Source organism: Silene latifolia, chromosome 2 (genome assembly GCF_048544455.1).
Source record: "Silene latifolia isolate original U9 population chromosome 2, ASM4854445v1, whole genome shotgun sequence".
NCBI lineage: Eukaryota > Viridiplantae > Streptophyta > Magnoliopsida > Caryophyllales > Caryophyllaceae > Silene > Silene latifolia.
In genome coordinates, this window is record NC_133527.1 from 47816921 (window position 1) to 47840474 (window position 23554).

At 42.3% G+C, this 23554-nt stretch overlaps 12 non-coding genes and 53 pseudogenes across 12 annotated transcripts; all 65 read left to right on the forward strand.

Moving 5' to 3' along the window:
* Positions 1 to 112: 112 nt before the first annotated feature.
* LOC141645352 (5S ribosomal RNA) lies at positions 113 to 232 on the forward strand (annotated as a pseudogene).
* Positions 233 to 465: 233 nt separating this feature from the next.
* On the forward strand, positions 466 to 584 carry LOC141645365 (5S ribosomal RNA; annotated as a pseudogene).
* A 239-nt stretch (positions 585 to 823) lies between these two features.
* On the forward strand, positions 824 to 942 carry LOC141645387 (5S ribosomal RNA; annotated as a pseudogene).
* Positions 943 to 1171: 229 nt separating this feature from the next.
* Positions 1172 to 1291, forward strand: LOC141645405 (5S ribosomal RNA; annotated as a pseudogene).
* Positions 1292 to 1523: 232 nt separating this feature from the next.
* Positions 1524 to 1641, forward strand: LOC141645409 (5S ribosomal RNA; annotated as a pseudogene).
* A 231-nt stretch (positions 1642 to 1872) lies between these two features.
* LOC141645342 (5S ribosomal RNA) lies at positions 1873 to 1990 on the forward strand (annotated as a pseudogene).
* Positions 1991 to 2219: 229 nt separating this feature from the next.
* Positions 2220 to 2339, forward strand: LOC141645331 (5S ribosomal RNA; annotated as a pseudogene).
* Positions 2340 to 2572: 233 nt separating this feature from the next.
* Positions 2573 to 2692, forward strand: LOC141645332 (5S ribosomal RNA; annotated as a pseudogene).
* A 232-nt stretch (positions 2693 to 2924) lies between these two features.
* Positions 2925 to 3044, forward strand: LOC141645397 (5S ribosomal RNA; annotated as a pseudogene).
* Positions 3045 to 3274: 230 nt separating this feature from the next.
* LOC141645333 (5S ribosomal RNA) lies at positions 3275 to 3394 on the forward strand (annotated as a pseudogene).
* A 231-nt stretch (positions 3395 to 3625) lies between these two features.
* LOC141645410 (5S ribosomal RNA) lies at positions 3626 to 3743 on the forward strand (annotated as a pseudogene).
* Positions 3744 to 3973: 230 nt separating this feature from the next.
* LOC141645417 (5S ribosomal RNA) lies at positions 3974 to 4091 on the forward strand (annotated as a pseudogene).
* A 231-nt stretch (positions 4092 to 4322) lies between these two features.
* LOC141645398 (5S ribosomal RNA) lies at positions 4323 to 4439 on the forward strand (annotated as a pseudogene).
* Positions 4440 to 4669: 230 nt separating this feature from the next.
* LOC141645388 (5S ribosomal RNA) lies at positions 4670 to 4788 on the forward strand (annotated as a pseudogene).
* A 234-nt stretch (positions 4789 to 5022) lies between these two features.
* LOC141645389 (5S ribosomal RNA) lies at positions 5023 to 5141 on the forward strand (annotated as a pseudogene).
* A 232-nt stretch (positions 5142 to 5373) lies between these two features.
* LOC141645411 (5S ribosomal RNA) lies at positions 5374 to 5491 on the forward strand (annotated as a pseudogene).
* Positions 5492 to 5726: 235 nt separating this feature from the next.
* LOC141645326 (5S ribosomal RNA) lies at positions 5727 to 5846 on the forward strand (annotated as a pseudogene).
* Positions 5847 to 6078: 232 nt separating this feature from the next.
* LOC141645390 (5S ribosomal RNA) lies at positions 6079 to 6197 on the forward strand (annotated as a pseudogene).
* A 229-nt stretch (positions 6198 to 6426) lies between these two features.
* LOC141645392 (5S ribosomal RNA) lies at positions 6427 to 6545 on the forward strand (annotated as a pseudogene).
* A 231-nt stretch (positions 6546 to 6776) lies between these two features.
* On the forward strand, positions 6777 to 6894 carry LOC141645412 (5S ribosomal RNA; annotated as a pseudogene).
* Positions 6895 to 7128: 234 nt separating this feature from the next.
* On the forward strand, positions 7129 to 7247 carry LOC141645393 (5S ribosomal RNA; annotated as a pseudogene).
* Positions 7248 to 7482: 235 nt separating this feature from the next.
* On the forward strand, positions 7483 to 7601 carry LOC141645394 (5S ribosomal RNA; annotated as a pseudogene).
* A 240-nt stretch (positions 7602 to 7841) lies between these two features.
* LOC141645366 (5S ribosomal RNA) lies at positions 7842 to 7960 on the forward strand (annotated as a pseudogene).
* A 231-nt stretch (positions 7961 to 8191) lies between these two features.
* Positions 8192 to 8312, forward strand: LOC141645419 (5S ribosomal RNA; annotated as a pseudogene).
* A 228-nt stretch (positions 8313 to 8540) lies between these two features.
* On the forward strand, positions 8541 to 8659 carry LOC141645367 (5S ribosomal RNA; annotated as a pseudogene).
* A 230-nt stretch (positions 8660 to 8889) lies between these two features.
* Positions 8890 to 9011, forward strand: LOC141645376 (5S ribosomal RNA; annotated as a pseudogene).
* A 235-nt stretch (positions 9012 to 9246) lies between these two features.
* Positions 9247 to 9366, forward strand: LOC141645381 (5S ribosomal RNA; annotated as a pseudogene).
* A 230-nt stretch (positions 9367 to 9596) lies between these two features.
* Positions 9597 to 9716, forward strand: LOC141645335 (5S ribosomal RNA; annotated as a pseudogene).
* A 229-nt stretch (positions 9717 to 9945) lies between these two features.
* LOC141645336 (5S ribosomal RNA) lies at positions 9946 to 10065 on the forward strand (annotated as a pseudogene).
* A 236-nt stretch (positions 10066 to 10301) lies between these two features.
* On the forward strand, positions 10302 to 10421 carry LOC141645337 (5S ribosomal RNA; annotated as a pseudogene).
* A 237-nt stretch (positions 10422 to 10658) lies between these two features.
* LOC141645383 (5S ribosomal RNA) lies at positions 10659 to 10777 on the forward strand (annotated as a pseudogene).
* A 231-nt stretch (positions 10778 to 11008) lies between these two features.
* Positions 11009 to 11127, forward strand: LOC141645368 (5S ribosomal RNA; annotated as a pseudogene).
* A 233-nt stretch (positions 11128 to 11360) lies between these two features.
* Positions 11361 to 11478, forward strand: LOC141645403 (5S ribosomal RNA; annotated as a pseudogene).
* A 234-nt stretch (positions 11479 to 11712) lies between these two features.
* LOC141645416 (5S ribosomal RNA) lies at positions 11713 to 11830 on the forward strand (annotated as a pseudogene).
* Positions 11831 to 12062: 232 nt separating this feature from the next.
* On the forward strand, positions 12063 to 12182 carry LOC141645327 (5S ribosomal RNA; annotated as a pseudogene).
* Positions 12183 to 12414: 232 nt separating this feature from the next.
* LOC141645344 (5S ribosomal RNA) lies at positions 12415 to 12536 on the forward strand (annotated as a pseudogene).
* A 229-nt stretch (positions 12537 to 12765) lies between these two features.
* On the forward strand, positions 12766 to 12883 carry LOC141645415 (5S ribosomal RNA; annotated as a pseudogene).
* Positions 12884 to 13465: 582 nt separating this feature from the next.
* On the forward strand, positions 13466 to 13584 carry LOC141645395 (5S ribosomal RNA; annotated as a pseudogene).
* Positions 13585 to 13813: 229 nt separating this feature from the next.
* Positions 13814 to 13931, forward strand: LOC141645017 (5S ribosomal RNA). The gene has a single exon (XR_012544614.1). It is a non-coding gene; the product is annotated as a 5S ribosomal RNA (ribosomal RNA).
* A 236-nt stretch (positions 13932 to 14167) lies between these two features.
* LOC141645418 (5S ribosomal RNA) lies at positions 14168 to 14285 on the forward strand (annotated as a pseudogene).
* Positions 14286 to 14514: 229 nt separating this feature from the next.
* LOC141645384 (5S ribosomal RNA) lies at positions 14515 to 14633 on the forward strand (annotated as a pseudogene).
* A 232-nt stretch (positions 14634 to 14865) lies between these two features.
* Positions 14866 to 14985, forward strand: LOC141645245 (5S ribosomal RNA). Its single transcript, XR_012544828.1, has one exon. It is a non-coding gene; the product is annotated as a 5S ribosomal RNA (ribosomal RNA).
* A 230-nt stretch (positions 14986 to 15215) lies between these two features.
* LOC141645347 (5S ribosomal RNA) lies at positions 15216 to 15334 on the forward strand (annotated as a pseudogene).
* A 237-nt stretch (positions 15335 to 15571) lies between these two features.
* Positions 15572 to 15691, forward strand: LOC141645338 (5S ribosomal RNA; annotated as a pseudogene).
* Positions 15692 to 15930: 239 nt separating this feature from the next.
* On the forward strand, positions 15931 to 16050 carry LOC141645377 (5S ribosomal RNA; annotated as a pseudogene).
* A 235-nt stretch (positions 16051 to 16285) lies between these two features.
* Positions 16286 to 16404, forward strand: LOC141645370 (5S ribosomal RNA; annotated as a pseudogene).
* A 232-nt stretch (positions 16405 to 16636) lies between these two features.
* LOC141645339 (5S ribosomal RNA) lies at positions 16637 to 16756 on the forward strand (annotated as a pseudogene).
* A 234-nt stretch (positions 16757 to 16990) lies between these two features.
* LOC141645302 (5S ribosomal RNA) lies at positions 16991 to 17110 on the forward strand (annotated as a pseudogene).
* Positions 17111 to 17338: 228 nt separating this feature from the next.
* On the forward strand, positions 17339 to 17455 carry LOC141645378 (5S ribosomal RNA; annotated as a pseudogene).
* A 231-nt stretch (positions 17456 to 17686) lies between these two features.
* LOC141645189 (5S ribosomal RNA) lies at positions 17687 to 17806 on the forward strand. The gene has a single exon (XR_012544773.1). It is a non-coding gene; the product is annotated as a 5S ribosomal RNA (ribosomal RNA).
* A 234-nt stretch (positions 17807 to 18040) lies between these two features.
* On the forward strand, positions 18041 to 18160 carry LOC141645343 (5S ribosomal RNA; annotated as a pseudogene).
* A 236-nt stretch (positions 18161 to 18396) lies between these two features.
* On the forward strand, positions 18397 to 18515 carry LOC141644868 (5S ribosomal RNA). Its single transcript, XR_012544471.1, has one exon. It is a non-coding gene; the product is annotated as a 5S ribosomal RNA (ribosomal RNA).
* Positions 18516 to 18753: 238 nt separating this feature from the next.
* Positions 18754 to 18872, forward strand: LOC141645121 (5S ribosomal RNA). Its single transcript, XR_012544709.1, has one exon. It is a non-coding gene; the product is annotated as a 5S ribosomal RNA (ribosomal RNA).
* A 247-nt stretch (positions 18873 to 19119) lies between these two features.
* LOC141645364 (5S ribosomal RNA) lies at positions 19120 to 19241 on the forward strand (annotated as a pseudogene).
* A 232-nt stretch (positions 19242 to 19473) lies between these two features.
* LOC141645319 (5S ribosomal RNA) lies at positions 19474 to 19594 on the forward strand (annotated as a pseudogene).
* Positions 19595 to 19832: 238 nt separating this feature from the next.
* Positions 19833 to 19951, forward strand: LOC141645402 (5S ribosomal RNA). The gene has a single exon (XR_012544903.1). It is a non-coding gene; the product is annotated as a 5S ribosomal RNA (ribosomal RNA).
* Positions 19952 to 20186: 235 nt separating this feature from the next.
* LOC141644742 (5S ribosomal RNA) lies at positions 20187 to 20304 on the forward strand. Its single transcript, XR_012544351.1, has one exon. It is a non-coding gene; the product is annotated as a 5S ribosomal RNA (ribosomal RNA).
* A 239-nt stretch (positions 20305 to 20543) lies between these two features.
* On the forward strand, positions 20544 to 20662 carry LOC141645155 (5S ribosomal RNA). The gene has a single exon (XR_012544741.1). It is a non-coding gene; the product is annotated as a 5S ribosomal RNA (ribosomal RNA).
* A 238-nt stretch (positions 20663 to 20900) lies between these two features.
* On the forward strand, positions 20901 to 21019 carry LOC141645086 (5S ribosomal RNA). Its single transcript, XR_012544679.1, has one exon. It is a non-coding gene; the product is annotated as a 5S ribosomal RNA (ribosomal RNA).
* A 235-nt stretch (positions 21020 to 21254) lies between these two features.
* Positions 21255 to 21374, forward strand: LOC141645133 (5S ribosomal RNA). The gene has a single exon (XR_012544720.1). It is a non-coding gene; the product is annotated as a 5S ribosomal RNA (ribosomal RNA).
* Positions 21375 to 21612: 238 nt separating this feature from the next.
* LOC141645320 (5S ribosomal RNA) lies at positions 21613 to 21731 on the forward strand (annotated as a pseudogene).
* Positions 21732 to 21977: 246 nt separating this feature from the next.
* On the forward strand, positions 21978 to 22096 carry LOC141644432 (5S ribosomal RNA). The gene has a single exon (XR_012544051.1). It is a non-coding gene; the product is annotated as a 5S ribosomal RNA (ribosomal RNA).
* Positions 22097 to 22333: 237 nt separating this feature from the next.
* Positions 22334 to 22452, forward strand: LOC141645340 (5S ribosomal RNA). The gene has a single exon (XR_012544897.1). It is a non-coding gene; the product is annotated as a 5S ribosomal RNA (ribosomal RNA).
* Positions 22453 to 22687: 235 nt separating this feature from the next.
* Positions 22688 to 22807, forward strand: LOC141645321 (5S ribosomal RNA; annotated as a pseudogene).
* Positions 22808 to 23401: 594 nt separating this feature from the next.
* LOC141645363 (5S ribosomal RNA) lies at positions 23402 to 23520 on the forward strand (annotated as a pseudogene).
* Positions 23521 to 23554: the final 34 nt, after the last annotated feature.

Consider the following 23554-nt stretch of genomic DNA (forward strand, 5'->3'; position numbering starts at 1 on the left):
CTCTCCGGAGCAAGTTACGACTGCTCGAGACGTGACGGGATATCAAAACTTGGTTTATGTTGAAAAAGGCTAGAGATGAGGTAATATAATGAAATTTGTGAGGAAAGTGTATGGGTGCGATCATACCAAAGACTAATGCACCGGATCCCATCGAACTCCGCAGCTTAAGCGTGCTTGGGCGAGAGTAGTACTAGGACGGGTGACCTCCCGGGAAGGCCTCGTGTCGCCCCCTTTTTTTTTTTTTTTTTTTTTCGTTTTTTCACGTTATTTTAGCCTAAATTTTCTTGGTTTAATGAGTTAAACGCGTAGATCTCGTCGAGATAATAAATTTGAAAAAAAAATCCGCCCAATCGACTCTCCGGAGCAAGTTACGACTGCTCGAGACGTGACGGATATCAAAACTTGGTTTATGTTGAAAAAGGCTAGAGATGAGGTAATATAATGAAATTTGTGAGGAAAGTGTATGGGTGCGATCATACCAAAGACTAATGCACCGGATCCCATCGAACTCCGCAGCTTAAGCGTGCTTGGGCGAGAGTAGTACTAGGACGGGTGACCTCCGGGAAGGCCTCGTGTCGCACCCCCCCTTTTTTTTTTTTTTTTTTTTCGTTTTTTCACGTTATTTTAGCCTAAATTTTCTTGGTTTAATGAGTTAAACGCGTAGATCTCGTCGAGATAATAAATTTGAAAAAAAAATCCGCCCCAATCGACTCTCCGGAGCAAGTTACGACTGTTCTCGAGACGTGACGGATATCAAAACTTGGTTTATGTTGAAAAAGGCTAGAGATGAGGTAATATAATGAAATTTGTGAGGAAAGTGTATGGGTGCGATCATACCAAAGACTAATGCACCGATCCCATCGAACTCCGCAGCTTAAGCGTGCTTGGGCGAGAGTAGTACTAGGACGGGTGACCTCCCGGGAAGGCCTCGTGTCGCACCCCCTTTTTTTTTTTTTTTTCGTTTTTTCACGTTATTTTAGCCTAAATTTTCTTGGTTTAATGAGTTAAACGCGTAGATCTCGTCGAGATAATAAATTTGAAAAAAATCCGCCCCAATCGACTCTCCGGAGCAAGTTACGACCGTCGAGACGTGACGGATATCAAAACTTGGTTTATGTTGAAAAAAGGCTAGAGATGAGGTAATATAATGAAATTTGTGAGGAAAGTGTATGGGTGCGATCATACCAAAGACTAATGCACCGGATCCCATCGAACTCCGCAGCTTAAGCGTGCTTGGGCGAGAGTAGTACTAGGACGGGTGACCTCCGGGAAGGCCTCGTGTCAGCACCCCTTTTTTTTTTTTTTTTTTCGTTTTTTCACGTTATTTTAGCCTAAATTTTCTTGGTTTAATGAGTTAAACGCGTAGATCTCGTCGAGATAATAAATTTGAAAAAAAAATCCGCCCAATCGACTCTCCGGAGCAAGTTACGACTGCTCGAGACGTGACGGGATATCAAAACTTGGTTTATGTTGAAAAAGGCTAGAGATGAGGTAATATAATGAAATTTGTGAGGAAAGTGTATGGGTGCGATCATACCAAAGACTAATGCACCGATCCCATCGAACTCCGCAGCTTAAGCGTGCTTGGGCGAGAGTAGTACTAGGACGGGTGACCTCCGGGAAGGCCTCGTGTCGCACCCCCTTTTTTTTTTTTTTTTTTTTTTTTCACGTTATTTTAGCCTAAATTTTCTTGGTTTAATGAGTTAAACGCGTAGATCTCGTCGAGATAATAAATTTGAAAAAAAAATCCGCCCCAATCGACTCTCCGGAGCAAGTTACGACCGCTCGAGACGTGACGGATATCAAAACTTGGTTTATGTTGAAAAAGGCTAGAGATGAGGTAATATAATGAAATTTGTGAGGAAAGTGTATGGGTGCGATCATACCAAGACTAATGCACCGGATCCCATCGAACTCCGCAGCTTAAGCGTGCTTGGGCGAGAGTAGTACTAGGACGGGTGACCTCCGGGAAGGCCTCGTGTCGCACCCCCTTTTTTTTTTTTTTTTCGTTTTTTCACGTTATTTTAGCCTAAATTTTCTTGGTTTAATGAGTTAAACGCGTAGATCTCGTCGAGATAATAAATTTGAAAAAAATCCGCCCCAATCGACTCTCCGGAGCAAGTTACGACCGTTCGAGACGTGACGGATATCAAAACTTGGTTTATGTTGAAAAAGGCTAGAGATGAGGTAATATAATGAAATTTGTGAGGAAAGTGTATGGGTGCGATCATACCAAAGACTAATGCACCGGATCCCATCGAACTCCGCAGCTTAAGCGTGCTTGGGCGAGAGTAGTACTAGGACGGGTGACCTCCCGGGAAGGCCTCGTGTCGCACCCCCTTTTTTTTTTTTTTTTCGTTTTTTCACGTTATTTTAGCCTAAATTTTCTTGGTTTAATGAGTTAAACGCGTAGATCTCGTCGAGATAATAAATTTGAAAAAAAAATCCGCCCCAATCGACTCTCCGGAGCAAGTTACGACCGCTCGAGACGTGACGGATATTGAAAACTTGGTTTATGTTGAAAAAAGGCTAGAGATGAGGTAATATAATGAAATTTGTGAGGAAAGTGTATGGGTGCGATCATACCAAAGACTAATGCACCGGATCCCATCGAACTCCGCAGCTTAAGCGTGCTTGGGCGAGAGTAGTACTAGGACGGGTGACCTCCCGGGAAGGCCTCGTGTCGCACCCCCTTTTTTTTTTTTTTTTTCGTTTTTTCACGTTATTTTAGCCTAAATTTTCTTGGTTTAATGAGTTAAACGCGTAGATCTCGTCGAGATAATAAATTTGAAAAAAAAATCCGCCCCAATCGACTCTCCGGAGCAAGTTACGACTGCTCGAGACGTGACGGATATCAAAACTTGGTTTATGTTGAAAAAGGCTAGAGATGAGGTAATATAATGAAATTTGTGAGGAAAGTGTATGGGTGCGATCATACCAAAGACTAATGCACCGATCCCATCGAACTCCGCAGCTTAAGCGTGCTTGGGGCGAGAGTAGTACTAGGACGGGTGACCTCCTGGGAAGGCCTCGTGTTGCACCCCTTTTTTTCTTTTTTTTTCGTTTTTTCACGTTATTTTAGCCTAAATTTTCTTGGTTTAATGAGTTAAACGCGTAGATCTCGTCGAGATAATAAATTTGAAAAAAAAATCCGCCCCAATCGACTCTCCGGAGCAAGTTACGACCGTCGAGACGTGACGGATATCAAAACTTGGTTTATGTTGAAAAAGGCTAGAGATGAGGTAATATAATGAAATTTGTGAGGAAAGTGTATGGGTGCGATCATACCAAAGACTAATGCACCGGATCCCATCGAACTCCGCAGCTTAAGCGTGCTTGGGCGAGAGTAGTACTAGGACGGGTGACCTCCCGGGAAGGCCTCGTGTCGCACCCCCTTTTTTTTTTTTTTTTCGTTTTTTCACGTTATTTTAGCCTAAATTTTCTTGGTTTAATGAGTTAAACGCGTAGATCTCGTCGAGATAATAAATTTGAAAAAAAAATCCGCCCCAATCGACTCTCCGGAGCAAGTTACGACTGCTCGAGACGTGACGGATATCAAAACTTGGTTTATGTTGAAAAAGGCTAGAGATGAGGTAATATAATGAAATTTGTGAGGAAAGTGTATGGGTGCGATCATACCAAAGACTAATGCACCGATCCCATCGAACTCCGCAGCTTAAGCGTGCTTGGGCGAGAGTAGTACTAGGACGGGTGACCTCCGGGAAGGCCTCGTGTCGCACCCCTTTTTTTTTTTTTTTTTTTTTTTTCACGTTATTTTAGCCTAAATTTTCTTGGTTTAATGAGTTAAACGCGTAGATCTCGTCGAGATAATAAATTTGAAAAAAAAATCCGCCCCAATCGACTCTCCGGAGCAAGTTACGACTGCTCGAGACGTGACGGATATCAAAACTTGGTTTATGTTGAAAAAGGCTAGAGATGAGGTAATATAATGAAATTTGTGAGGAAAGTGTATGGGTGCGATCATACCAAAGACTAATGCACCGATCCCATCGAACTCCGCAGCTTAAGCGTGCTTGGGCGAGAGTAGTACTAGGACGGGTGACCTCCGGGAAGGCCTCGTGTTGCACCCCCTTTTTTTCTTTTTTTCGTTTTTTCACGTTATTTTAGCCTAAATTTTCTTGGTTTAATGAGTTAAACGCGTAGATCTCGTCGAGATAATAAATTTGAAAAAAAAATCCGCCCCAATCGACTCTCCGGAGCAAGTTACGACCGCTCGAGACGTGACGGATATTGAAAACTTGGTTTATGTTGAAAAAGGCTAGAGATGAGGTAATATAATGAAATTTGTGAGGAAAGTGTATGGGTGCGATCATACCAAAGACTAATGCACCGATCCCATCGAACTCCGCAGCAAGCGTGCTTGGGCGAGAGTAGTACTAGGACGGGTGACCTCCTGGGAAGGCCTCGTGTTGCACCCCCTTTTTTTTTTTTTTTCGTTTTTTCACGTTATTTTAGCCTAAATTTTCTTGGTTTAATGAGTTAAACGCGTAGATCTCGTCGAGATAATAAATTTGAAAAAAAAATCCGCCCCAATCGACTCTCCGGAGCAAGTTACGACTGTCGAGACGTGACGGGATATCAAAACTTGGTTTATGTTGAAAAAGGCTAGAGATGAGGTAATATAATGAAATTTGTGAGGAAAGTGTATGGGTGCGATCATACCAAAGACTAATGCACCGATCCCATCGAACTCCGCAGCTTAAGCGTGCTTGGGCGAGAGTAGTACTAGGACGGGTGACCTCCCGGGAAGGCCTCGTGTCGCACCCCTTTTTTTTCTTTTTTTTTTTCGTTTTTTCACGTTATTTTAGCCTAAATTTTCTTGGTTTAATGAGTTAAACGCGTAGATCTCGTCGAGATAATAAATTTGAAAAAAATCCGCCCCAATCGACTCTCCGGAGCAAGTTACGACCGTTCGAGACGTGACGGATATTGAAAACTTGGTTTATGTTGAAAAAAGGCTAGAGATGAGGTAATATAATGAAATTTGTGAGGAAAGTGTATGGGTGCGATCATACCAAAGACTAATGCACCGATCCCATCGAACTCCGCAGCTTAAGCGTGCTTGGGCGAGAGTAGTACTAGGACGGGTGACCTCCCGGGAAGGCCTCGTGTCGCACCCCTTTTTTTTTTTTTTTTTCGTTTTTTCACGTTATTTTAGCCTAAATTTTCTTGGTTTAATGAGTTAAACGCGTAGATCTCGTCGAGATAATAAATTTGAAAAAAAAATCCGCCCCAATCGACTCTCCGGAGCAAGTTACGACCGCTCGAGACGTGACGGATATCAAAACTTGGTTTATGTTGAAAAAAGGCTAGAGATGAGGTAATATAATGAAATTTGTGAGGAAAGTGTATGGGTGCGATCATACCAAAGACTAATGCACCGATCCCATCGAACTCCGCAGCTTAAGCGTGCTTGGGCGAGAGTAGTACTAGGACGGGTGACCTCCGGGAAGGCCTCGTGTCGCACCCCCTTTTTTTTTTTTTTTTTTTTTTCGTTTTTTCACGTTATTTTAGCCTAAATTTTCTTGGTTTAATGAGTTAAACGCGTAGATCTCGTCGAGATAATAAATTTGAAAAAAATCCGCCCCAATCGACTCTCCGGAGCAAGTTACGACCGTTCGAGACGTGACGGATATCAAAACTTGGTTTATGTTGAAAAAGGCTAGAGATGAGGTAATATAATGAAATTTGTGAGGAAAGTGTATGGGTGCGATCATACCAAAGACTAATGCACCGGATCCCATCGAACTCCGCAGCTTAAGCGTGCTTGGGCGAGAGTAGTACTAGGACGGGTGACCTCCTGGGAAGGCCTCGTGTTGCACCCCTTTTTTTCTTTTTTTTTCGTTTTTTCACGTTATTTTAGCCTAAATTTTCTTGGTTTAATGAGTTAAACGCGTAGATCTCGTCGAGATAATAAATTTGAAAAAAAAATCCGCCCCAATCGACTCTCCGGAGCAAGTTACGACCGTTCGAGACGTGACGGATATCAAAACTTGGTTTATGTTGAAAAAAGGCTAGAGATGAGGTAATATAATGAAATTTGTGAGGAAAGTGTATGGGTGCGATCATACCAAAGACTAATGCACCGATCCCATCGAACTCCGCAGCTTAAGCGTGCTTGGGCGAGAGTAGTACTAGGACGGGTGACCTCCCGGGAAGGCCTCGTGTCGCACCCCCTTTTTTTTTTTTTTTTCGTTTTTTCACGTTATTTTAGCCTAAATTTTCTTGGTTTAATGAGTTAAACGCGTAGATCTCGTCGAGATAATAAATTTGAAAAAAATCCGCCCCAATCGACTCTCCGGAGCAAGTTACGACTGTCGAGACGTGACGGATATCAAAACTTGGTTTATGTTGAAAAAAGGCTAGAGATGAGGTAATATAATGAAATTTGTGAGGAAAGTGTATGGGTGCGATCATACCAAAGACTAATGCACCGATCCCATCGAACTCCGCAGCTTAAGCGTGCTTGGGCGAGAGTAGTACTAGGACGGGTGACCTCCCGGGAAGGCCTCGTGTCGCACCCCTTTTTTTTCTTTTTTTTTTTTTTTTTCACGTTATTTTAGCCTAAATTTTCTTGGTTTAATGAGTTAAACGCGTAGATCTCGTCGAGATAATAAATTTGAAAAAAAAATCCGCCCCAATCGACTCTCCGGAGCAAGTTACGACTGTCGAGACGTGACGGATATCAAAACTTGGTTTATGTTGAAAAAGGCTAGAGATGAGGTAATATAATGAAATTTGTGAGGAAAGTGTATGGGTGCGATCATACCAAAGACTAATGCACCGATCCCATCGAACTCCGCAGCTTAAGCGTGCTTGGGCGAGAGTAGTACTAGGACGGGTGACCTCCGGGAAGGCCTCGTGTCGCACCCCCTTTTTTCTTTTTTTTTTCGTTTTTTCACGTTATTTTAGCCTAAATTTTCTTGGTTTAATGAGTTAAACGCGTAGATCTCGTCGAGATAATAAATTTGAAAAAAAAATCCGCCCCAATCGACTCTCCGGAGCAAGTTACGACCGTGCTCGAGACGTGACGGATATCAAAACTTGGTTTATGTTGAAAAAGGCTAGAGATGAGGTAATATAATGAAATTTGTGAGGAAAGTGTATGGGTGCGATCATACCAAAGACTAATGCACCGATCCCATCGAACTCCGCAGCTTAAGCGTGCTTGGGCGAGAGTAGTACTAGGACGGGTGACCTCCCGGGAAGGCCTCGTGTCGCACCCCCTTTTTTTTTTTTTTTTTTCGTTTTTTCACGTTATTTTAGCCTAAATTTTCTTGGTTTAATGAGTTAAACGCGTAGATCTCGTCGAGATAATAAATTTGAAAAAAAAATCCGCCCCAATCGACTCTCCGGAGCAAGTTACGACTGCGTCGAGACGTGACGGATATCAAAACTTGGTTTATGTTGAAAAAAGGCTAGAGATGAGGTAATATAATGAAATTTGTGAGGAAAGTGTATGGGTGCGATCATACCAAAGACTAATGCACCGATCCCATCGAACTCCGCAGCTTAAGCGTGCTTGGGCGAGAGTAGTACTAGGACGGGTGACCTCCCGGGAAGGCCTCGTGTCGCACCCCCTTTTTTTTTTTTTTTTTTTTTTCGTTTTTTCACGTTATTTTAGCCTAAATTTTCTTGGTTTAATGAGTTAAACGCGTAGATCTCGTCGAGATAATAAATTTGAAAAAAAAATCCGCCCCAATCTGACTCTCCGGAGCAAGTTACGACTGCTCGAGACGTGACGGGATATCAAAACTTGGTTTATGTTGAAAAAAGGCTAGAGATGAGGTAATATAATGAAATTTGTGAGGAAAGTGTATGGGTGCGATCATACCAAAGACTAATGCACCGGATCCCATCGAACTCCGCAGCTTAAGCGTGCTTGGGCGAGAGTAGTACTAGGACGGGTGACCTCCGGGAAGGCCTCGTGTCGCACCCCTTTTTTTTTTTTTTTCGTTTTTTCACGTTATTTTAGCCTAAATTTTCTTGGTTTAATGAGTTAAACGCGTAGATCTCGTCGAGATAATAAATTTGAAAAAAAAATCCGCCCCAATCGACTCTCCGGAGCAAGTTACGACTGCTCGAGACGTGACGGATATTGAAAACTTGGTTTATGTTGAAAAAAGGCTAGAGATGAGGTAATATAATGAAATTTGTGAGGAAAGTGTATGGGTGCGATCATACCAAAGACTAATGCACCGATCCCATCGAACTCCGCAGCTTAAGCGTGCTTGGGCGAGAGAGTAGTACTAGGACGGGTGACCTCCCGGGAAGGCCTCGTGTCGCACCCCTTTTTTTCTTTTTTTTTTTTTTTCACGTTATTTTAGCCTAAATTTTCTTGGTTTAATGAGTTAAACGCGTAGATCTCGTCGAGATAATAAATTTGAAAAAAATCCGCCCCAATCGACTCTCCGGAGCAAGTTACGACTGCTCGAGACGTGACGGGATATTGAAACTTGGTTTATGTTGAAAAAGGCTAGAGATGAGGTAATATAATGAAATTTGTGAGGAAAGTGTATGGGTGCGATCATACCAAAGACTAATGCACCGGATCCCATCGAACTCCGCAGCTTAAGCGTGCTTGGGCGAGAGTAGTACTAGGACGGGTGACCTCCGGGAAGGCCTCGTGTCGCACCCCTTTTTTTTCTTTTTTTTTCGTTTTTTCACGTTATTTTAGCCTAAATTTTCTTGGTTTAATGAGTTAAACGCGTAGATCTCGTCGAGATAATAAATTTGAAAAAAATCCGCCCCAATCGACTCTCCGGAGCAAGTTACGACCGCTCGAGACGTGACGGATATCAAAACTTGGTTTATGTTGAAAAAGGCTAGAGATGAGGTAATATAATGAAATTTGTGAGGAAAGTGTATGGGTGCGATCATACCAAAGACTAATGCACCGGATCCCATCGAACTCCGCAGCTTAAGCGTGCTTGGGCGAGAGAGTAGTACTAGGACGGGTGACCTCCCGGGAAGGCCTCGTGTCGCACCCCCTTTTTTTCTTTTTTTTTTTCGTTTTTTCACGTTATTTTAGCCTAAATTTTCTTGGTTTAATGAGTTAAACGCGTAGATCTCGTCGAGATAATAAATTTGAAAAAAAAATCCGCCCCAATCGACTCTCCGGAGCAAGTTACGACTGCTCGAGACGTGACGGATATCAAAACTTGGTTTATGTTGAAAAAAGGCTAGAGATGAGGTAATATAATGAAATTTGTGAGGAAAGTGTATGGGTGCGATCATACCAAAGACTAATGCACCGGATCCCATCGTAACTCCGCAGCTTAAGCGTGCTTGGGCGAGAGTAGTACTAGGACGGGTGACCTCCGGGAAGGCCTCGTGTCGCACCCCTTTTTTTTTTTTTTTTCGTTTTTTCACGTTATTTTAGCCTAAATTTTCTTGGTTTAATGAGTTAAACGCGTAGATCTCGTCGAGATAATAAATTTGAAAAAAATCCGCCCCAATCGACTCTCCGGAGCAAGTTACGACCGCTCGAGACGTGACGGATATTGAAAACTTGGTTTATGTTGAAAAAAGGCTAGAGATGAGGTAATATAATGAAATTTGTGAGGAAAGTGTATGGGTGCGATCATACCAAAGACTAATGCACCGGATCCCATCGAACTCCGCAGCTTAAGCGTGCTTGGGCGAGAGTAGTACTAGGACGGGTGACCTCCCGGGAAGGCCTCGTGTCGCACCCCCTTTTTTTTTTTTTTTTTCGTTTTTTCACGTTATTTTAGCCTAAATTTTCTTGGTTTAATGAGTTAAACGCGTAGATCTCGTCGAGATAATAAATTTGAAAAAAATCCGCCCCAATCGACTCTCCGGAGCAAGTTACGACTGTCGAGACGTGACGGGATATCAAACTTGGTTTATGTTGAAAAAGGCTAGAGATGAGGTAATATAATGAAATTTGTGAGGAAAGTGTATGGGTGCGATCATACCAAAGACTAATGCACCGGATCCCATCGAACTCCGCAGCTTAAGCGTGCTTGGGCGAGAGTAGTACTAGGACGGGTGACCTCCCGGGAAGGCCTCGTGTCGCACCCCTTTTTTTTCTTTTTTTTTTTCGTTTTTTCACGTTATTTTAGCCTAAATTTTCTTGGTTTAATGAGTTAAACGCGTAGATCTCGTCGAGATAATAAATTTGAAAAAAAAATCCGCCCAATCGACTCTCCGGAGCAAGTTACGACTGCTCGAGACGTGACGGGATATTAAAAACTTGGTTTATGTTGAAAAAAGGCTAGAGATGAGGTAATATAATGAAATTTGTGAGGAAAGTGTATGGGTGCGATCATACCAAAGACTAATGCACCGGATCCCATCGAACTCCGCAGCTTAAGCGTGCTTGGGCGAGAGTAGTACTAGGACGGGTGACCTCCCGGGAAGGCCTCGTGTCGCACCCCCTTTTTTTTTTTTTTTTTTCGTTTTTTCACGTTATTTTAGCCTAAATTTTCTTGGTTTAATGAGTTAAACGCGTAGATCTCGTCGAGATAATAAATTTGAATAAAAAATCCGCCCCAATCGACTCTCCGGAGCAAGTTACGACTGCGTTCGAGACGTGACGGATATTGAAAACTTGGTTTATGTTGAAAAAAGGCTAGAGATGAGGTAATATAATGAAATTTGTGAGGAAAGTGTATGGGTGCGATCATACCAAAGACTAATGCACCGATCCCATCGAACTCCGCAGCTTAAGCGTGCTTGGGCGAGAGTAGTACTAGGACGGGTGACCTCCTGGGAAGGCCTCGTGTTGCACCCCTTTTTTTCTTTTTTTTTCGTTTTTTCACGTTATTTTAGCCTAAATTTTCTTGGTTTAATGAGTTAAACGCGTAGATCTCGTCGAGATAATAAATTTGAAAAAAAAATCCGCCCAATCGACTCTCCGGAGCAAGTTACGACTGTTCGAGACGTGACGGATATCAAAACTTGGTTTATGTTGAAAAAAGGCTAGAGATGAGGTAATATAATGAAATTTGTGAGGAAAGTGTATGGGTGCGATCATACCAAAGACTAATGCACCGGATCCCATCGAACTCCGCAGCTTAAGCGTGCTTGGGCGAGAGTAGTACTAGGACGGGTGACCTCCGGGAAGGCCTCGTGTCGCACCCCCTTTTTTTTTTTTTTTTTTTTTTTTCACGTTATTTTAGCCTAAATTTTCTTGGTTTAATGAGTTAAACGCGTAGATCTCGTCGAGATAATAAATTTGAAAAAAAAATCCGCCCCAATCGACTCTCCGGAGCAAGTTACGACTGCTCGAGACGTGACGGATATTGAAAACTTGGTTTATGTTGAAAAAAGGCTAGAGATGAGGTAATATAATGAAATTTGTGAGGAAAGTGTATGGGTGCGATCATACCAAAGACTAATGCACGGATCCCATCGAACTCCGCAGCTTAAGCGTGCTTGGGCGAGAGTAGTACTAGGACGGGTGACCTCCGGGAAGGCCTCGTGTCGCACCCCCTTTTTTTTTTTTTTTTTCGTTTTTTCACGTTATTTTAGCCTAAATTTTCTTGGTTTAATGAGTTAAACGCGTAGATCTCGTCGAGATAATAAATTTGAAAAAAAAATCCGCCCCAATCGACTCTCCGGAGCAAGTTACGACTGCTCGAGACGTGACGGGATATTTAAAACTTAGTTTATGTTGAAAAAGGCTAGAGATGAGGTAATATAATGAAATTTGTGAGGAAAGTGTATGGGTGCGATCATACCAAAGACTAATGCACCGATCCCATCGAACTCCGCAGCTTAAGCGTGCTTGGGCGAGAGTAGTACTAGGACGGGTGACCTCCCGGAAGGCCTCGTGTCGCACCCCTTTTTTTTTTTTTTTTCGTTTTTTCACGTTATTTTAGCCTAAATTTTCTTGGTTTAATGAGTTAAACGCGTAGATCTCGTCGAGATAATAAATTTGAAAAAAAAATCCGCCCCAATCGACTCTCCGGAGCAAGTTACGACTGCTCGAGACGTGACGGGATATTTAAAACTTAGTTTATGTTGAAAAAGGCTAGAGATGAGGTAATATAATGAAATTTGTGAGGAAAGTGTATGGGTGCGATCATACCAAAGACTAATGCACCGGATCCCATCGAACTCCGCAGCTTAAGCGTGCTTGGGCGAGAGTAGTACTAGGACGGGTGACCTCCTGGGAAGGCCTCGTGTTGCACCCCTTTTTTTCTTTTTTTTTCGTTTTTTCACGTTATTTTAGCCTAAATTTTCTTGGTTTAATGAGTTAAACGCGTAGATCTCGTCGAGATAATAAATTTGAAAAAAAAATCCGCCCCAATCGACTCTCCGGAGCAAGTTACGACCGTCGAGACGTGACGGGATATCAAAACTTGGTTTATGTTGAAAAAAGGCTAGAGATGAGGTAATATAATGAAATTTGTGAGGAAAGTGTATGGGTGCGATCATACCAAAGACTAATGCACCGGATCCCATCGAACTCCGCAGCTTAAGCGCGTGCTTGGGCGAGAGTAGTACTAGGATGGGTGACCTCCCGGGAAGGCCTCGTGTCGCACCCCCTTTTTTTTTTTTTTTTCGTTTTTTCACGTTATTTTAGCCTAAATTTTCTTGGTTTAATGAGTTAAACGCGTAGATCTCGTCGAGATAATAAATTTGAAAAAAATCCGCCCAATCGACTCTCCGGAGCAAGTTACGACCGTTCGAGACGTGACGGATATTGAAAACTTGGTTTATGTTGAAAAAGGCTAGAGATGAGGTAATATAATGAAATTTGTGAGGAAAGTGTATGGGTGCGATCATACCAAAGACTAATGCACCGATCCCATCGAACTCCGCAGCTTAAGCGTGCTTGGGCGAGAGTAGTACTAGGACGGGTGACCTCCGGGAAGGCCTCGTGTCGCACCCCTTTTTTCTTTTTTTTTCGTTTTTTCACGTTATTTTAGCCTAAATTTTCTTGGTTTAATGAGTTAAACGCGTAGATCTCGTCGAGATAATAAATTTGAAAAAAAAATCCGCCCCAATCGACTCTCCGGAGCAAGTTACGACTGCTCGAGACGTGACGGATATTGAAAACTTGGTTTATGTTGAAAAAGGCTAGAGATGAGGTAATATAATGAAATTTGTGAGGAAAGTGTATGGGTGCGATCATACCAAAGACTAATGCACCGATCCCATCGTAACTCCGCAGCTTAAGCGTGCTTGGGCGAGAGTAGTACTAGGACGGGTGACCTCCGGGAAGGCCTCGTGTCGCACCCCTTTTTTTTTTTTTTTTTCGTTTTTTCACGTTATTTTAGCCTAAATTTTCTTGGTTTAATGAGTTAAACGCGGAGATCTCGTCGAGATAATAAATTTGAAAAAAAAATCCGCCCCAATCGACTCTCCGAGCAAGTTACGACTGCTCGAGACGTGACGGGATATCAAAACTTGGTTTATGTTGAAAAAAGGCTAGAGATGAGGTAATATAATGAAATTTGTGAGGAAAGTGTATGGGTGCGATCATACCAAAGACTAATGCACCGATCCCATCGAACTCCGCAGCTTAAGCGTGCTTGGGCGAGAGTAGTACTAGGACGGGTGACCTCCCGGGAAGGCCTCGTGTCGCACCCCTTTTTTTTTTTTTTTTCGTTTTTTCACGTTATTTTAGCCTAAATTTTCTTGGTTTAATGAGTTAAACGCGTAGATCTCGTCGAGATAATAAATTTGAAAAAAATCCGCCCCAATCGACTCTCCGGAGCAAGTTACGACTGTCGAGACGTGACGGGATATTTAAAACTTAGTTTATGTTGAAAAAGGCTAGAGATGAGGTAATATAATGAAATTTGTGAGGAAAGTGTATGGGTGCGATCATACCAAAACTAATGCACCGGATCCCATCAGAACTCCGCAGCTAAGCGTGCTTGGGCGAGAGTAGTACTAGGACGGGTGACCTCCGGGAAGGCCTCGTGTCGCACCCCCTTTTTTTTTTTTTTTTTTTTCGTTTTTTCACGTTATTTTAGCCTAAATTTTCTTGGTTTAATGAGTTAAACGCGTAGATCTCGTCGAGATAATAAATTTGAAAAAAAAATCCGCCCCAATCGACTCTCCGGAGCAAGTTACGACCGTTCGAGACGTGACGGATATTGAAAACTTGGTTTATGTTGAAAAAGGCTAGAGATGAGGTAATATAATGAAATTTGTGAGGAAAGTGTATGGGTGCGATCATACCAAAGACTAATGCACCGATCCCATCGAACTCCGCAGCTTAAGCGTGCTTGGGCGAGAGTAGTACTAGGACGGGTGACCTCCGGGAAGGCCTCGTGTTGCACCCCCTTTTTTTCTTTTTTTTTCGTTTTTTCACGTTATTTTAGCCTAAATTTTCTTGGTTTAATGAGTTAAACGCGTAGATCTCGTCGAGATAATAAATTTGAAAAAAATCGCCCCAATCGACTCTCCGGAGCAAGTTACGACTGCGAGACGTGACGGGATATTTAAAACTTAGTTTATGTTGAAAAAGGCTAGAGATGAGGTAATATAATGAAATTTGTGAGGAAAGTGTATGGGTGCGATCATACCAAAGACTAATGCACCGATCCCATCGAACTCCGCAGCTTAAGCGTGCTTGGGCGAGAGTAGTACTAGGACGGGTGACCTCCTGGGAAGGCCTCGTGTTGCACCCCCTTTTTTTTTTTTTTTTCGTTTTTTTTCACGTTATTTTAGCCTAAATTTTCTTGGTTTAATGAGTTAAACGCGTAGATCTCGTCGAGATAATAAATTTGAAAAAAATCCGCCCCAATCGACTCTCCGGAGCAAGTTACGACTGCTCGAGACGTGACGGATATTGAAAACTTGGTTTATGTTGAAAAAGGCTAGAGATGAGGTAATATAATGAAATTTGTGAGGAAAGTGTATGGGTGCGATCATACCAAAGACTAATGCACCGGATCCCATCGAACTCCGCAGCTTAAGCGTGTTTGGGCGAGAGTAGTACTAGGATGGGTGACCTCCTGGGAAGGCCTCGTGTTGCACCCCCTTTTTTTCTTTTTTTCGTTTTTTCACGTTATTTTAGCCTAAATTTTCTTGGTTTAATGAGTTAAACGCGTAGATCTCGTCGAGATAATAAATTTGAAAAAAAAATCCGCCCCAATCGACTCTCCGGAGCAAGTTACGACCGCCGAGACGTGACGGATATTGAAAACTTGGTTTATGTTGAAAAAGGCTAGAGATGAGGTAATATAATGAAATTTGTGAGGAAAGTGTATGGGTGCGATCATACCAAAGACTAATGCACCGGATCCCATCGAACTCCGCAGCTTAAGCGTGCTTGGGCGAGAGTAGTACTAGGATGGGTGACCTCCGGGAAGGCCTCGTGTCGCACCCCTTTTTTTTTTTTTTTTTTTCGTTTTTTCACGTTATTTTAGCCTAAATTTTCTTGGTTTAATGAGTTAAACGCGTAGATCTCGTCGAGATAATAAATTTGAAAAAAAAATCCGCCCCAATCGACTCTCCGGAGCAAGTTACGACCGTTCGGAGACGTGACTGGATATTGAAAACTTGGTTTATGTTGAAAAAAGGCTAGAGATGAGGTAATATAATGAAATTTGTGAGGAAAGTGTATGGGTGCGATCATACCAAAGACTAATGCACCGGATCCCATCGAACTCCGCAGCTTAAGCGTGCTTGGGCGAGAGTAGTACTAGGACGGGTGACCTCCCGGGAAGGCCTCGTGTCGCACCCCCTTTTTTTTTTTTTTTTCGTTTTTTTTTCACGTTATTTTAGCCTAAATTTTCTTGGTTTAATGAGTTAAACGCGTAGATCTCGTCGAGATAATAAATTTGAAAAAAAAATCCGCCCCAATCGGACTCTCCGGAGCAAGTTACGACCGTTCTCGAGACGTGACGGATATTTAAAACTTGGTTTATGTTGAAAAAAGGCTAGAGATGAGGTAATAAAATGAAATTTGTGAGGAAAGTGTATGGGTGCGATCATACCAAAGACTAATGCACCGGATCCCATCGAACTCCGCAGCTTAAGCGTGCTTGGGCGAGAGTAGTACTAGGACGGGTGACCTCCCGGGAAGGCCTCGTGTCACCCCCTTTTTTTTTTTTCGTTTTTTTTTTCACGTTATTTTAGCCTAAATTTTCTTGGTTTAATGAGTTAAACGCGTAGATCTCGTCGAGATAATAAATTTGAAAAAAAAATCCGCCCCAATCGGACTCTCCCGGAGCAAGTTACGACCGTGCTCGAGACGTGACGGGATATTTAAAACTTAGTTTATGTTGAAAAAGGCTAGAGATGAGGTAATATAATGAAATTTGTGAGGAAAGTGTATGGGTGCGATCATACCAAAGACTAATGCACCGGATCCCATCGAACTCCGCAGCTTAAGCGTGCTTGGGCGAGAGTAGTACTAGGACGGGTGACCTCCGGGAAGGCCTCGTGTCGCACCCCCTTTTTTCTTTTTTTTTTTTTTTTTCACGTTATTTTAGCCTAAATTTTCTTGGTTTAATGAGTTAAACGCGTAGATCTCGTCGAGATAATAAATTTGAAAAAAATCCGCCCCAATCGACTCTCCGGAGCAAGTTACGACTGCCTCGAGACGTGACGGATATTTAAAACTTGGTTTATGTTGAAAAAAGGCTAGAGATGAGGTAATATAATGAAATTTGTGAGGAAAGTGTATGGGTGCGATCATACCAAAGACTAATGCACCGGATCCCATCGAACTCCGCAGCTTAAGCGTGCTTGGGCGAGAGTAGTACTAGGACGGGTGACCTCCCGGGAAGGCCTCGTGTCGCACCCCCTTTTTTCTTTTTTTTTTCGTTTTTTCACGTTATTTTAGCCTAAATTTTCTTGGTTTAATGAGTTAAACGCGTAGATCTCGTCGAGATAATAAATTTGAAAAAAAAATCCGCCCCCAATCGACTCTCCGGAGCAAGTTACGACTGCTCGAGACGTGACGGATATTGAAACTTGGTTTATGTTGAAAAAAGGCTAGAGATGAGGTAATATAATGAAATTTGTGAGGAAAGTGTATGGGTGCGATCATACCAAAGACTAATGCACCGGATCCCATCGAACTCCGCAGCTTAAGCGTGCTTGGGCGAGAGTAGTACTAGGATGGGTGACCTCCCGGGAAGGCCTCGTGTCGCACCCCTTTTTTTTTTTTTCGTTTTTTCACGTTATTTTAGCCTAAATTTTCTTGGTTTAATGAGTTAAACGCGTAGATCTCGTCGAGATAATAAATTTGAAAAAAATCCGCCCCAATCGGACTCTCCGGAGCAAGTTACGACTGTTCGAGACGTGACGGATATTGAAAACTTGGTTTATGTTGAAAAAAGGCTAGAGATGAGGTAATATAATGAAATTTGTGAGGAAAGTGTATGGGTGCGATCATACCAAAGACTAATGCACCGGATCCCATCGAACTCCGCAGCTTAAGCGTGTGGCGAGAGTAGTACTAGGATGGGTGACCTCCTGGGAAGGCCTCGTGTTGCACCCCTTTTTTTCTTTTTTTTTCGTTTTTTCACGTTATTTTAGCCTAAATTTTCTTGGTTTAATGAGTTAAACGCGTAGATCTCGTCGAGATAATAAATTTGAAAAAAATCCGCCCCAATCGGACTCTCCGGAGCAAGTTACGACTGCTCGAGACGTGACGGATATTGAAAACTTGGTTTATGTTGAAAAAAGGCTAGAGATGAGGTAATATAATGAAATTTTGAGGAAAGTGTATGGGTGCGATCATACCAAAGACTAATGCACCGGATCCCATCGAACTCCGCAGCTAAGCGTGCTTGGGGCGAGAGTAGTACTAGGATGGGTGACCTCCTGGGAAGGCCTCGTGTTGCACCCCCTTTTTTTTTTTTTTTCGTTTTTTCACGTTATTTTAGCCTAAATTTTCTTGGTTTAATGAGTTAAACGCGTAGATCTCGTCGAGATAATAAATTTGAAAAAAAAATCCGCCCCAATCGGACTCTCCGGAGCAAGTTACGACTGCTCGGAGACGTGACGGGATATCAAAACTTGGTTTATGTTGAAAAAAGGCTAGAGATGAGGTAATATAATGAAATTTGTGAGGAAAGTGTATGGGTGCGATCATACCAAAGACTAATGCACCGGATCACATCGAACTCCGCAGCTTAAGCGTGCTTGGGCGAGAGTAGTACTAGGATGGGTGACCTCCTAGGAAGGCCTCGTGTTGCACCCCCCTTTTTTTTTTTTTCGTTTTTTCACGGTATTTTAGCTCTAACTTTTCTTGATTTAATGAGTTAAACGCGTAGATCTCGTCGAGATAATAAATTTGAAAAAAAAATCCGCCCCAATCGGACTCTCTAGGAGCAAGTTACGACAGTTCGGAGACGTGACGGGATATTGAAAACTTGGTTTATGTTGAAAAAAGGCTAGAGATGAGGTAATATAATGAAATTTGTGAGGAAAGTGTATGGGTGCGATCATACCAAAACTAATGCACCGGATCCCATCAGAACTCCACATTTAAGCGTGCTTGGGCGAGAGTAGTACTAGGATGGGTGACCTCCTGGGAAGGCCTCGTGTTGCACCCCCTTTTTTTCTTTTTTTTCGTTTTTTCACGGTATTTTAGCTCTAAATTTTCTTGATTTAATGAGTTAAACGCGTAGATCTCGTCGAGATAATAAATTTGAAAAAAAAATCCGCCCAATCGGACTCTCCGGAGCAAGTTACGACCGCCTCGGAGACGTGACTGGATATTGAAAACTTGGTTTATGTTGAAAAAAGGCTAGAGATGAGGTAATATAATGAAAATTTGTGAGGAAAGTGTATGGGTGTGATCATACCAGCACTAATGCACCGAATCCCATCAGAACTCCGTAGTTAAGCGTGCTCGGCCAAGAGTAGTACTAGGATGGGTGACCTCCCGGGAAGGCCTCGTGTTGCACCTTTTTTTTTTTTTTTTTTTTCGTTTTTTCAGGGTATTTTAGCTCCAAATTTTCTTGATTTAATGAGTTAAACTCATAGATCTCGTCGAGATAATAAATTTGAAAAAAAAATCCGCCCCAATCGGACTCTCCTCCGGAGCCGGAGTTAAATTTACGACTTCGGAGACGTGACGGGATATTGAAAACTTGGTTTATGTTGAAAAAAGGCTAGAGATGAGGTAATATAATGAAATTTGTGAGGAAAGTGTATGGGTGCGATCATACCAAAGACTAATGCACCGAATCCCATCAAAACTCCGCAGCTTAAGCGTGCTTGGGGCGAGAGTAGTACTGGGATGGGTGACCTCCTGGAAAGGCCTCGTGTTGCACCCCCTTTTTTTCTTTTTTTCGTTTTTTCACGGTATTTTTGCTCTAAATTTTCTTGATTTAATGAGTTAAACGCGTAGATCTCGTCGAGATAATAAATTTGAAAAAAATCCGCCCCAATCGGACTCTCCGGAGCAAGTTACGACAGTTCGGAGACGTGACGGATATTGAAAACTTGGTTTATGTTGAAAAAGGCTAGAGATGAGGTAATATAATGAAATTTGTGAGGAAAGTGTATGGGTGCGATCATACCAAAGCACTAATGCACCGAATCCCATCGAACTCCGCAGCTGAAGCGTGCTTGGGCGAGAGTAGTACTAGGATGGGTAACCTCCTGGGAAGGCCTCGTGTTGCACCCCTTTTTTTCTTTTTTTTTTCGTTTTTTCACGTTATTTTAGCCTAAATTTTCTTGATTTAATGAGTTAAACGCGTAGATCTCGTAGAGATAATAAATTTGAAAAAAAAATCCGCCCCAATCGGACTCTCCGGGAGCAAGTTACGACCATTCGGAGACGTGACGGGATATTGAAAACTTGGTTTATGTTTAAAAAAGGCTAGAGATGAGGTAATATAATGAAATTTGTGAGGAAAGTGTATGGGTGCGATCATACCAGCACTAATGCACCGGATCCCATCAGAACTCCGTAGTTAAGCGTGCTTGGGCGAGAGTAGTACTAGGATGGGTGACCTCCTAGGAAGGCCTCGTGTTGCACCCCCTTTTTTTTTCTTTTTTTCGTTTTTTCACGGTATTTTAGCTCTAACTTTTCTTGATTTAATGAGTTAAACGCGTAGATCTCGTCGAGATAATAAATTTGAAAAAAAATCCGCCCCAATCGGACTCTCCGGAGCAAGTTACGACAATTCGAGACGTGACGGATATTGAAAACTTGGTTTATGTTGAAAAAAGGCTAGAGATGAGGTAATATAATGAAATTTGTGAGGAAAGTGTATGGGTGCGATCATACCAGCACTAATGCACCGGATCCCATCAGAACTCCACATTTAAGCGTGCTTGGGCGAGAGTAGTACTAGGATGGGTGACCTCCGGGAAGGCCTCGTGTTGCACCCCCTTTTTTCTTTTTTTTCGTTTTTTTTCACGGTATTTTAGCTCTAAATTTTCTTGATTTAATGAGTTAAACGCGTAGATCTCGTCGAGATAATAAATTTGAAAAAAAAATCCGCCCCAATCGGACTCTCCGGGAGCAAGTTACGACCGTTCGGAGACGTGACGGGATATTGAAAACTTGGTTTATGTTGAAAAAAGGCTAGAGATGAGGTAATATAATGAAATTTGTGAGGAAAGTGTATGGGTGTGATCATACCAGCACTAATGCACCGAATCGCATCAGAACTCCGTAGTTAAGCGTGCTCGGCCAAGAGTAGTACTAGGATGGGTGACCTCTTGGGAAGGCCTCGTGTTGCACCCTTTTTTTTTCTTTTTTTCGTTTTTTCAGGGTATTTTAGCTCCAAATTTTCTTGATTTAATGAGTTAAACTCGTAGATCTCGTCGAGATAATAAATTTGAAAAAAATCCGCCCCAATCGGACTCTCCGCCAAGGAGCAAGTTACGACTGTCGGAGACGTGACGGGATATTGAAAACTTGGTTTATGTTGAAAAAAGGCTAGAGATGAGGTAATATAATGAAATTTGTGAGGAAAGTGTATGGGTGCGATCATACCATCACTAATGCACCGAATCCCATCAAAACTCCGCAGTTAAGCGTGCTTGGGCGAGAGTAGTACTGGGATGGGTGACCTCCTGGAAAGGCCTCGTGTTGCACCCCCTTTTTTTCTTTTTTTCGTTTTTTCACGTTATTTTTGCTCTAAATTTTCTTGATTTAATGAGTTAAACGCGTAGATCTCGTCGAGATAATAAATTTGAAAAAAAAATCCGCCCCAATCGGACTCTCCGGGAGCAAGTTACGACTGTTCGGAGACGTGACGGATATTGAAAACTTGGTTTATGTTGAAAAAGGCTAGAGATGAGGTAATATAATGAAATTTGTGAGGAAAGTGTATGGGTGCGATCATACCAAAGACTAATGCACCGAATCCCATCAGAACTCCGCAGTGAAGCGTGCTTGGGCGAGAGTAGTACTAGGATGGGTGACCTCCTGGGAAGGCCTCGTGTTGCACCCCTTTTTTTCTTTTTTTTTTCGTTTTTTCACGTTATTTTAGCCTAAATTTTCTTCATTTAATGAGTTAAACGCGTAGATCTCGTCGAGATAATAAATTTGAAAAAAAAATCCGCCCCAATCGGACTCTCCGGGAGCAAGTTACGACCATTCGGAGACGTGACGGGATATTGAAAACTTGGTTTATGTTGAAAAAAGGCTAGAGATGAGGTAATATAATGAAATTTGTGAGGAAAGTGTATGGGTGCGATCATACCAAAGACTAATGCACCGGATCCCATCGAACTCCGCAAAAAAGCGTGCTTGGGCGAGAGTAGTACTAGGATGGGTGACCTCCTGGGAAGGCCTCGTGTTGCACCCCCTTTTTTTTTTTTTTTTTTTTTTTTTCTTTTTTTCACGGTATTTTAGCTCTAAATTTTCTTGATTTAATGAGTTAAACGCGTAGATCTCGTCGAGATAATAAATTTGAAAAAAAATCCGCCCCAATCGGACTCTCCGGGAGCAAGTTACGACCGTTCGGAGACGTGACGGGATATTGAAAACTTTGTTTATGTTGAAAAAAGGCTAGAAATGAGGTAATATAATGAAATTTGTGAGGAAAGTGTATGGGTGCGATCATACCAGCACTAATGCACCGGATCCCATCAGAACTCCGCAGTTAAGCGTGCTTGGGCGAGAGTAGTACTAGGATGGGTGACCTCCTAGGAAGGCCTCGTGTTGAACCCCCTTTTTTTTCTTTTTTTCGTTTTTTCACGGTATTTTAGCTCTAACTTTTCTTGATTTAATGAGTTAAACGCGTAGATCTCGTCGAGATAATAAATTTGAAAAAAAAATCCGCCCAATCGGACTCTCCGGGAGCAAGTTACGACCGTTCGGAGACGTGACGGGATATTGAAAACTTGGTTTATGTTGAAAAAAGGCTAGAGATGAGGTAATATAATGAAATTTGTGAGGAAAGTGTATGGGTGCGATCATACCAGCACTAATGCACCGGATCCCATCAGAACTCCGCAGTTAAGCGTGCTTGGGCGAGAGTAGTACTAGGATGGGTGACCTCCTGGGAAGGCCTCGTGTTGCACCCCCTTTTTTTCTTTTTTTCGTTTTTTCACGGTATTTTAGCTCTAAATTTTCTTGATTTAATGAGTTAAACGCGTAGATCTCGTCGAGATAATAAATTTGAAAAAAAAAATCCGCCCCAATCGGACTCTCCGGAGCAAGTTACGACTGTCGAGACGTGACGGGATATTGAAAACTTGGTTTATGTTGAAAAAAGGCTAGAGATGAGGTAATATAATGAAATTTGTGAGGAAAGTGTATGGGTGTGATCATACCAAAGACTAATGCACCGAATCCCATCAGAACTCCGTAGTTAAGCGTGCTCGGCCAAGAGTAGTACTAGGATGGGTGACCTCCTGGGAAGGCCTCGTGTTGCACCCTTTTTTTTTCTTTTTTTCGTTTTTTCAGGGTATTTTAGCTCCAAATTTTCTTGATTTAATGAGTTAAACTCGTAGATCTCGTCGAGATAATAAATTTGAAAAAACAATTCGCCCCAATCGGACTCTCTCCTACTCCGGAGCAAGTTACGACTGCGGGAGACGTGACGGGATATTGAAAACTTGGTTTATGTTGAAAAAAGGCTAGAGATGAGGTAATATAATGAAATTTGTGAGGAAAGTGTATGGGTGCGATCATACCAAAGACTAATGCACCGAATCCCATCAAAACTCCGCAGAAGCGTGCTAGGCGAGAGTAGTACTGGGATGGGTGACCTCCCGGAAAGGCCTCGTGTTGCACCCCCTTTTTTTTTTTTTTTCGTTTTTTCACGGTATTTTAGCTCTAAATTTTCTTGATTTAATGAGTTAAACGCGTAGATCTCGTCGAGATAATAAATTTGAAAAAAAAATCCGCCCCAATCGGACTCTCCGGAGCAAGTTACGACTGTTCGGAGACGTGACGGATATTGAAAACTTGGTTTATGTTGAAAAAGGCTAGAGATGAGGTAATATAATGAAATTTGTGAGGAAAGTGTATGGGTGCGATCATACCAGACTAATGCACCGAATCCCATCGAACTCCGCAGCTTAAGCGTGCTTGGGCGAGAGTAGTACTAGGATGGGTGACCTCCTAGGAAGGCCTCGTGTTTGCACCCCTTTTTTTTTTTTTTTCGTTTTTTCACGGTATTTT